At 41.1% G+C, this 11481-nt stretch overlaps 1 non-coding gene across 1 annotated transcript; it reads left to right on the top strand.

Moving 5' to 3' along the window:
* Positions 1-10510: 10510 nt before the first annotated feature.
* Positions 10511-10697, top strand: LOC121006472. The gene has a single exon (XR_005780297.1). It is a non-coding gene; the product is annotated as a U2 spliceosomal RNA (small nuclear RNA).
* Positions 10698-11481: the final 784 nt, after the last annotated feature.

The following is an 11481-nucleotide window of genomic DNA, read 5'->3' as shown; positions in this document are numbered from 1 at the left end:
GATAGGGGTATGAGGCGCAGGCGCGGTCACGTGACTTCCGGATACTCCGTGCACGTGACCGCGGCCTTTGACACACTGCAGGAGCGTCATCAATAGGCGCACGGCCGGAAGTCCACTGACTCCGGTAAATGCGCCCTATTTGGCCCCATAACCTTTATAAGGTGGCGGTTTCCGCCTCATAACTGCCGGTCATCAACCTTGCGGACACCACCACACTGGGTCCTGCTGTTCAGTGCGCCAACAGCCACCGTGACCGCAGCCACAAATGAGTAAGTCACTATCTTTCCATGACCCTATATTGGATAATTGATGGGGAGGTTTTCTTTTTCCTTTGACTACTTATGTGATGTACTATTTTATATGTATTTCGTTATTCATAGGCTTAGTCAAAGACTGACTACAGCAAACACCTAGCCCCGTGTCCCCTGAAGATTCCCGGGGCTTTAACCGAAGAAACGCGTCGGGACACCTGAGTATGCCCCCACACTGATCCACTCTCTGTGTCTGGTTGGTGGTATACCCATTTTTTTGTGTTTATCATTTTTTCATTGTGTTCCAAAGTGAGTACTCCTTTCCTACATCAATCATTTGATTAGGGCCTTAACAGGGCTTTTTACTAGGATCAGAGTTCCTGTCTGGGCCACCCCTTGCGGGGCATTTTGGACCCCGTCCTTTGGATATCATATAGGGTGTTACAGGACAAGCAGGGAGGTATTAGGGCCAGTGGATGGTACACATTACAGCCCTAGCCCCTATTTTACCTACCCTCTCCTTGACCTTCTCCCTTATAATATATATTTTTTGTATGTTGTGTCGTTTTTGCCCAACCTACCATAAGGGCACGTCTTATTTGTTGTTTGTGTAGTAGGGGCCTTTTTATCTCCTATTTAAATTAAAGCGAAGTTTTATATTAGTCTACTGCCCCTTTAGTTTCTTTTTGGCATCTCTTGAGCAGTATATCAGGGTGGCTCTGACTGCCCCTCCTGAACGACCACTTATTGTGTATCCGGTAGCGACATCCCTCCAGACCTTTTAGGGCGAGATAAAGTGTCATATGACAATCTGGGTCTTTTGCCATTCCACACAAATTTGCGGAAGAGCCTCCTAAGTGATTCATAATAAGTGTTAGGTATAGGTATGGGTAAGACCTGTTGCAAATATGTGAGGCGAGGTATTATTAGGGACATAAGAAGGTTTTTTCTTCCTATCCATGAAATTATATGGGTATTCAGTCTATCTATACTGGAGGATATGGATTGTAGTAATGGAGCGTAATTGAGGGAGAAAAAAATCAGATACATTGGGGCTTATCTTGATTCCCAGATAAGTAAGGTGTGGAGATGACCAATCAAATGTTGAGTCATGTTTTAAAAATTGTTGTTTTGCTAGTGGGATTCCAAAACAGATGACAAGTGATTTTTGTTGATTAATTTTAAAGTTAGAGAGAGTACTATAATTATCTAGGTGATTTTGGATAGCTGTAAGGGATGCCTCTGGGTTTGAGGTCATAATCATAATGTCGTCTGCAAATGCAGCCAACTTATGCTCTCGACCCCCCAAAAAGGTACCTTTTATATCTGGATCCATCCTCAATTGGGTTAATAGAGGTTCAAGGGCTAATACAAACAATAAGGGTGAAAGAGGGCATCCTTGGCGGGTGCCATTTCGGATACGAAAAGGCTCTGATAAATCGCTATTAACTAAGACCGAAGCTGAGGCCTGGGAATACATGGCGAAGGTAGCTTGAACAAAAGGACCAGCCAGGCCGAATCCCAGCAGAACTTGGTTCAGATAGGACCAATTTATCCTATCAAACGCTTTCTCTGCGTCTGTGCTTTGAAGAAGGAGAGGTTTAGATCAGAGAGCAGAATGGTAAACAATATTCAGTACTCTAGATGTATTGTCTACCTTCCCTGCCCCGGACGAAGCCTACCTGATCTCCATGTATCAAGGATGAGAGGACCGTAGATAATCGGTTCGCTAACATCTTCGCCAGCAACTTAAGGTCAATGTTAGGAAGTGAAATAGGCCTGTAATTAGAACACTGGTTAGGGTTCTTCCCCTCTTTGGGTATCAATGTTATATGGGCCATTGTCATGTCTCTCGATAATTGTTTCCCTTGAAGAGTCGAATTCCACACTGAAAGCAAGTGAGGGAGAATATATTGTTGGAAAGTTCTGTAATAAGAAACAGTCAGTCACTCTGGGCCTGGGCATTTACTAGAGGGCGCTTGCTTTAATGCCAATTCAAGATCTTCAAGTGTAAACGGTGAGGATAATTTGCTTGGACTCTGCAGAAAGAGTCGGGAGGTTAAGTGAACTCAAAAAGGAGGTTGTTAAAGAGGAATGTGAATCTGAGGTGGCTGCAGAAGGTAGGTTATATAGGGATCCATAGAATTCCCTAAAACGGGTTGCTATTGATGTAGAGGAGAATAGGGGGTACCCTGGGGAGAATCTATTTGGTGTATTTAATTTGCTGCTTTCCTATTTTTTATTCTACGCATCATAAACTTTGATGCTTTGTCGCCATGGGCGAAAAATTTGTGTTGAGAATTAAGGAAGTACTTAGCTGACGAGTATTGTAGAAGGGATTTTATTTCCGCTCTAAGATTGGAAAGTTCCTGTAAATGGGATTCTGATAGGGAACGTTTATGCAAAGATTCAAGTGATTTTATTTTTTGGCAAAGGACGTCTAGTTTTTTCCCCCTCTCTTTTTTAAGGAACGAGCCCAGACTAATGAAATGTCCTCTAATATAAGGTTTATGGGCATCCCATAGGGATTGGTTTGATGTTTCTGGACAATTATTCAAGGTGAAGTATTCTTTCAAAAGGTCGGCTATCTTTTCTTTGGCCATAGTGTTGCCCAAAAGTGACTCATTCAGTCGCCATCTAAATTTATTCGGATTTGGGGTAGGAGCTAAAACAGAAAGAAAAATAGGGGCATGATCTGATAAATGGATGGAGCCCAGTTTAGCTTCTTGGCATAACTCCAGGTGAGTTTTAGAAATAAATTGGTAATCTAACCTTTGATATGTCCCATGTACATGAGAATAAAAACTATAGTCCCTTGTATTAGGATGCATTGTGCGCCATACATCTACAAGATGTAGGTTCCAAAAACCTTCCCTTATCCAGCGTAATGCGCTAGCGGATAAAGCGGATCTCTGGGTGGAGGAATCAATTTGTGGAGTTAGAGTAGCATTAAGATCCCCTCCCAGAACCACCAGACCCTCTGCAAAACTCTCAGTAATGGGAAACACTATGGAAAACCATTTTGCTTGTCCTGAATTAGGGGCGTAAAGGTGAACAATAGTGTATAGTTGTGGGCCTATATTACCCTTGAACAAGATATACCTCCCTTCTGGATCCTGTAGATGAGATGCATATTTGAACTGTACTTTCCTTTGAAATCCAACACTCACCCCACCAGAAGCGGCTGAGTTCCCACCACAGTGATACCACTGGGAATAGTGAGCATAAGATAAGTTAGGGTAATGGTTAAATTTGAAGACACTAGCCCCAGATTTGCGCAGCAATGTAAAAATCTGACTCCTCTTGGAAGGGGAATTGAAACCCCTAACGTTATAAGATGCAACTGCTAAGTCAGCCATTATATCTTAATCGATGGGGGTTACCTTGCTGGGGTGCATCCGCTCCTCCAGGAGACGCACCACACTCACCAGAGAAATGAGCTATCAGGCGGGGCCGGCTGGATGTCAGATGCGTTCTATGTATACTCAGAATTTTCAGAAAAAAATGAAATATGTACCTTAAACAAAATAAAAATAGAAACAAAAACAACATCAAATGAAACAGAAAGAAAAACTGTCAACAGGGTACGCCTTTTAAGGCAGGTCATATAGGTTGAGGATCGTAAGGGGAGAAAGGTTGATCAACCCAGTTATGATCCCCATCGCACAGAATAAGGCCTCACAGTGGAGGCTATCAGACAGACATAAGAGAGATGTCAAGAACAGCTCAAATATAAGTAGGTATAATAGGAAAGGAAAGAAGATACAGTTAGAGATGGAGGGGAGTAAGCAATATGACATATGAGGATAGAAGTGTTTCAGAAGAGATGAATGAATAAGGGATAGCCCAAAATTAGCATGTAGCATATCGTTTAGTGAAAAAAAAAAATATCACTGGACCGGTTCCTATGGAGTGAACTGAATTTTTCTCCGCTTGGCCTTCTGCGATTTTGGAGTACGAGGATGCTCAAAAGGTGCGATCACGGGAAGCTCCGGTAACTCCAGGGTGTCTTGATATAACTCCCAGTTCTCCATGGGCGGAATCTGTAGGTAGTCGAATACTCCGGCTAAATCGGCAAATGCGGAGATAGTGAGACGGCGACCAGCATGGGCGAAGGTGAGACCAAACGGAAAGTTCCACCGATACAAGATCTTGTTAGATCGAAGCCAATCGGTCAGGGGTTTCAAGGTACGGCATTTTCTTAATGTTGAAGGAGCTAAGTCCTGGAAAATCAAAACAGGTGATCCCTCACATACTATATTATCTTGATTTCTGGCCGCTTCCAGCACTGCTGCTTTAATCTGAAAGTGGAGAAAACGGCAGATTACATCCCTGACGGCTTCGGTTTAGGCCTCAAGGCTCTGTGAGCGCGTTCGATAGTGATGTCCATCAGTTGTTCCGGGCCTAGTAGGGACTTGCACAGTGCCATCACAGTAGTAGATATATCTGAGGCAAGGACTGTTTCGGGTATCCCCCTGAACCGAAGGTTATTTCTACGTCCTCGGTTTTCTTGGTCCTCCATAGCACTGTGGAGGTCATTTAAGTGAGTATGGCACTTTTGTAGAGAGGACGCAGTGGCTGATTGGTGAGCCAGAATCGCGGCCTGGTGGGTCTCTAGTGATACCACTCTATCCCCGACATGCAGCATGTCATGGCGGAGCGCTGTGAGTTCGGTCAGTATTAGCTCCATAGCTTTGCTAAGTGTTTGCTTCAGAAACCTGCGGGTAATCGGAAGCGCTGTTCTGCTATGCGAATCTTCAGTGTCCGACTCCCCTTCCGAGAGGTCTATAGCGCGCTCACTGACCTTAAGCGAGGGTGTCGGCGCCATCTTGGTCTCATGAGCTGCGACTGTGGCGGCCGCTTTTCTGATAAATTTATCCATTTCTCCACCCGAATTAGCAGTTTTGTTGGAGCTGGATGAATCTCCATACTTGGATTGGCCTATCTTGACCATCTCTCCGGCTGTCAGCTAACGTAAGCAGGTGCTTTATGGGATCTGTTACAGAGAGCTCCTGACTATGCTACCATCACGGTCTGGCGCAAGCTCCGCCCCCCCTAGTTGTGAGCTTTTATCTAATTTATTTTCAAATCATAAATTATTATCTTTTAAGATACAGTATGATGGTAAATGTAAAAAGAAAAAAACATGGAAACTGAATGTCTCTCTTTTAAAGGACCCAAAGATTTTATCACCTTTTATAAGCGCTGCAGACGGGTAAGAAGTCCCCAAATGCCCATTTCGGAATGGTGGGAAAAAATGAAAAAGAAAATGAAAAACTTTTTTATAAATAAGGGGAAAGATAAATCTCGAGAAAAGAAAGATTTCTTCTAAAAATTAAATACCCGTCTGCAGACTCAGTATAAGCTCCGAGATCTGGGTATAGATATGACTAAAGAGATTACAGATAGCAAAAAAGAAATATCTCAGTGCCTGGAGCAGAGAGGTAAAGAAATCATATTCCGCTCAAGGGTTAAACACCTAGAAGAAAACGAAACCTGCTCCAGGTATTTTTTTTTTAAAATCCAAGACAAACGTACCCAGATTGAGGAGCTTGATGGAGAAAAAAATATAAAAGATATTTTAAAGAAAGCACATGAGTTTTATTCTGAGCTTTTTAATGAGAAAAAGACAGACAAATATTTTATGAAAGACTCACTGAGGGTGATTGAAAGTGTTTTAGATCATGATTTTATTACAGGATATAACAGAACAAGAGGTTTTAGAAACTATTAAAAGTTTTAAGAAGGAGAAAGTTCCTGGTCTGGATGGTATACCCATTGAATTTTATATTACATTTTATGGCATTTTAAAAGAGGATTTGTTTTATCTTTTTACAGAAGTTTTTAAGGAAAAGACTCTCCCCGGCTCCTGGAAAAAAAGGGGAAGTAACCTTACTTTACAAGAAGGGTGATAAAACCGATATTCACGACCGCAATCTGTATATATACGTGATAGCTGCACATACCCCGTGCAGCTACCACGTGTATAGACGTCAAGCCAGCTCTTTAATCCAAGCGCTGCAAAGCGCTTGGATTAAAGCTTCTGCCCCTGTCCTGCTGCTGTCATGGACAGCATACAGACTAGTAATGCCAGCAAGGGGCCAATCAGAGTGGCCCCTTGCCGGCAATCGATCCGATTGGTTAGTCTGTGCAGACTAACCAATCGGATCGCGGCAGTGTTAAAATGCCCGTTTCAGGCGCTGATCTGCGCTCTGCAGATCAGAGCCTGAAAGCCGATAGTGTTCCTCATGCCCACCCCCCCGATCTGTGCCGCTCTAAGTACATGGTGCCCCTCTGTGTGCGCCCCACCCCCCGATCTGTGCCCCGCCGATCTGTGCCGATCTCCTTCCTGCTCATCTATTCATCTATCTCCTTACTGGCATGCGATCCGCCCCCTGCATTAATTTTCTAGCCGCCCCTCCTGCCGCTGCCCCATTGTAGTCTGTACCCCCCATCCCCTCCAGCACTGCCCCCGATTCCCCATTCTGTGTGTGATGGCGGCGGCTCCATTCCTGAGCCGCCGCCATCAGCAGAGAGTGTCAGCTCTATGCTAACACTCTCCTGTAACCCCATAGATGCTGCGGTTGCGGCATCCATGGGGTTAACAGAGGGAGGGAGCTCCCTCTCTCCACCATCGGGGCTGCAGCGCTGTGACTGCAGCACCCGATGGTTGCCATGGCAACCGGACGCTTTGCAAAAGCGTCTGGTTGCCATGGCAAAGGCGTCCAGTGCTGCCACCTACAGGCAATCTGGAAGTATTATACTTTGCAATGCAAGAGCATTGCAAAGTATAGTACAACTATCAGCCCTACTGGATCTGAAAATAATAAAAGTAAAAATAAATCAATAAATAAATAAAAATGGAAATAAAAAAAGACATTGCCTTTTCCTATAAAAAAATTAAATAAAGTACACATATTAGGTGTCGACCGTCTCTATAAATATATCACATGATGGACCCCGTACGATAAACACCATAAAAATAAAATAAAAAAAACAGTGCCAAAAAAGCTATTTTTGTCACCTTACATCACAAAAAATTCAACAGCAAGCGATCAAAAAGGCTTATGACCCCCGAAATAGTACCAATCAAACCGTCACCTCGTCCCGCAAAAATTGATACCCTATTTAAGACAATCGCCCAAAAAATAAAAAAAATAAGGCTCTCAGACTATAGAGACACTAAAACATCATTTTTTGGGTTTCAGAAATGCTATTATTGTGTAAAACTTAAATAAATAAGAAAAAGTATACATATTAGGTATTGCCACGTCTGTAACGATCTTCTCTATAAAACTATCACATGACCTAACTCCTCAGATGAACGCTGTAAAAATAAATAAATGAAAACTGTTCCAAAACAGCCAATTTTTGGGTCACCTTGCCCCATAAAGTGTAATAATGAATGATCAAAAAATCCTATGTACCCAAAAATGGTACCAATAAAAACCTCAACACTTTCTGCAAAAAACGAGCCCCTGCACAAGACGATCGGCAGAAAAATAAAAAACATATGGCGTTCAGAAAACCAATCCAGCACAATCTACCTTCCAAAAACCGTACGCATTCCTTTCCTTCTGCGCCCTGCCGTGTGCCCGTACAGCAGTTTACGACCACATGTGGGGTGTTTCTGTAAACCGTGGAATCAGGGTAATAAATATTGAGTTTTGTTTGGCTGTTAACCCTCAATGTGTTAAAGAAAAAAAATATATAAAATGGAAAATCTGCCAAAAAAGTGAAATTTTTAAATTTCATCTCCATTTTCCTTTAATTCTTGTGGAACGCCTAAAGGGTTAACAAAGTTTGTAAAATCAGTTTTGAGTAACTTGAGGGGTGTAGTTTCTATAATGGGGTCATTTATGGGGGTTTCCACTATGTAAGCCCCACAAAGGGACTTCAGACCTGAACTGGTCCTTAAAAAGTGGGTTTTGGAAATTTTCTTAAAAATTGTAAGAATTGCTTCTAAACTTCTAAGCCTTCTAACGTCCTAAAAAAATAAAATGACATTTCCAAAATGATGCCAACATAAAGTAGACATATGGGGAATGTTAACTGATAAATATTTTATTAGGTATCACTTTCTGTTTTAGAAGCAGAGAAATTGAAATTTGGAAAATTGTGAATTTTTCAAATTTTTTTGTAAATTTGGGATTTTTTCATAAATAAAGGTGAAATATATTGACTCAAATATATGACTATCATGAAGTACAATGTGTCACGAGAAAACAATCTCAGAATGGCGTGGATAAGTAAAAGTGTTCCAAAGCTATTACCACATAAAGTGACACATGTCAGATTTGTTAATTTTGACCTGGACACTGAGGCATCAATGACCCTTGGTCATAAAAGGGTTAAGAACTGGAGGCCTATAACACTATTATGTTGTGACTATAAGATAATTGCAAAACTATGTGCAAATAGACTGAAAAAAATAATCCATAAAATAATTCACCAGAACCAGGTTTGCGTGGTGCCCGGGAGAAGTATTTAAGATAATTTAAATCTTTTAAAAGACGCTATTAATAATGTCAAAGAGAGAAAGGGAAACATGGCGGTTTTATCCTTAGACTTTGAAAAAGCTTTTGATCGTGTATCACACTTTTATCTTTTTCAGGTTTTAAAGAAAATGGGTATACCAGAAGGTTTTATACAATCCTTGAGAACATTTTATGACCATTGTACAAGTAAGATTTTAATCAATGGTTTTAAGACTCAGGATGTCCTTTTAAAATCAGGAGTAAAACAAGGGTGTCTCTTGTCCCCACTACTTTTTATTTGTGTCCTAGAGCCTCTTTTAATAAAGATAAGACAAGACAAGCAAATACGCGGTGTCCCCCTGCCAGGCGGAGGGGGACTAGAGGCTAAAGTGGTGGTAATCTGTAGGGACACCCTCTCAATCAAAAAGGCCTCCAAACAAGTTGAACACTTCTGCGGCTCCTCCGGTTTTAAAGTCAATTTTAATAAAAGTTTTATTTTAAATATTGGCGATATGATTTTAAGAGATATTGACATTCCTGAGTCTGAGACAGTTAAAATTTTAGGCATCACCTTCAGTGAGTCAAATGACGGCCTCGGGAGTTGGGACACGGCAACAGAAAAGATAAACAAAAAGATATGTATGTGGAACCTAAGAAAACTAACAATGGAAGGGTAGGTTTTAATTGTAAAAATGATCATTTTACCGATTTTAATTTATTTAAGTATGGTTTTTCCTCCATCCAATAGTCTTTTAAAGAAAGTTAGCAAAGCTTGTTTTAATTTTTTTTGGGGCTCTAGGATGGACAAACTACGGAGAGATCTGGTTGCACTTCCGAAACATAAAGGCGGTAAAGACCTTCCTGACATAAAAGCCTTCCTTTTAATTAAGTACTTCTGTTTGCGTTTTAATACCCTTTTTAAAGTAAATTATTGGTCTTATTTTTTATGTTATGGTACTGGTTATTTTATGAGGAAAAACCGATGGTTTGAGAAAGTTTTAAATTCCCCATATGCTTTTAACCTGCCTAATTCTTATAAGATTTTAGAAAAAATTACGACCTCTTTTAATTTAAGTAATAAAAGGGTAGAAGATTTAAAAAATAGTAAAAAAATGTTAAAAGAAATCCAAGATGAAAAATTAATGGTTCCTATTAAAAATTTTAATAAAAACAAATGCAAACAAATCTGGAAAGAAGTTAATATTAATTATCTTTTTGATTCCCAGAAAGACCTGGCCTGGAGCTGCGTACACGAGTGTCTTCCATGCCGGGCATTCCAGCACCGAAGAGGATTGACCAGCACCGCAGAATGTCCTAGGGGAGCATGCAGAGAGGAGGACGTTTTTCACCTATTTTGGTAGTGTTATTTTGCACAAAAGATATGGACTAAAATGCTCCCCTTAATGAAGAAGATATCCGGATTAAAGGTTTTAACAATAGACGGTGTATTTTATGGAGGTCTGGAATGCCCATCAAGGACTAAAAAGGCAATGGCATGGAATATCGCCAACTGTGTCAAAGCAGCTCTGTGGATGGCCAGGAATATTTTATGTTTTAAAAAGGATCTTATTTCTGAAGAAAATGTTTTAAAAATGGTTTTAGAAGAAATGTATAAATATTATTTAATAGACAAAAAAAATGCTCCTTTTATGTGCCATAAATGGTTTTTAAGAGAATGGGGGTCAGTTATATATTATAATAATTTAATTCTATATATTTCTATAAAACTGTTTTATTAATTTTTTATGAGTTCCTTATGTAAAAAATTTTTTAATAAAATATATCCCCTTGGGATAGTCAACTTAAAAAAACAAAATCTGTTCTTATCAGTTTAATATCTGATACGTCCCCTATCTGGGGACCATATATTAAATGGATTTTTCGAACAGGGAGATGGAAAAAGAGCTTTCTCTGTCCACTCCACGCATTGACCTGGTATTGCAGTACCTCCAGGACTGGTGCACCCCTTCTAATCCAGTATGAAAAACAGAATGAAATTGATTGCAAGCATCCTTTCAGCAAGCAAGTGGAGTCTGCACTTCAGCTTCTCCTCTGTCTGCCCAGTCAGTGCTGTGCAGTGCTGCTTCCTGCATACCTGCATCTAGTCTGTCAATCTCCTAATTGCATCAGCTGTTGGTTTGTTCCAGCACCAAGCAACCCAGCCAGTCAGTCTCCTCACACCCTAAATCCAATTAAGACTGATGGGTTAATTGGCTTATCACCTGAATGAAGTGTTTGGACCTCCACGCACATTACCTTGGGTTTGATTTGGGCCTGTTGTGCACACTTGTGATGCTGAGTTGTCCCTGGGAATTGACCCTTTTGTAGCAAGTTGGCTGGATGTAACCATTTTTCCTTGCTTCATGAAATGAGTAAAGTTTGCCTGTGTCTCCCTCTTGTGGATCTATCATTTGAACTGGATTACTTGGAGGCTAAAAAGTACTCCAGCACTTCCTATGTATCTACAGCAGCGGCTGGACCTACCTTGTCTGGACAATGGACGGACCACTGCACGTGTCACAGGAGGCTTGTCAGGTCAGAGGTCAAGTAAGGTCAGGTCAGTGGATGACATCACAAGGGCCCTGACGGAACACTCAACAATGGTGCCCTGACATCACAATTAACAATGCATACCCTTTTTTTTTTTTTTTTTCACTACTCCTCCTCATATCATGTTTTCTGCTTGGCATTCTTTGGCACCAGGAATTGCGTGCGAAGAAAAGGCGTGACCAAAAGTGTCGGGTGGGCGGAGC

The sequence above is a fragment of the Bufo bufo genome, chromosome 6 (genome assembly GCF_905171765.1).
Source record: "Bufo bufo chromosome 6, aBufBuf1.1, whole genome shotgun sequence".
NCBI classification, from domain to species: Eukaryota; Metazoa; Chordata; class Amphibia; order Anura; family Bufonidae; genus Bufo; species Bufo bufo.
Note: the sequence above shows the minus strand (reverse complement) of the source record. Positions and strands in the feature narration are given on the sequence as shown.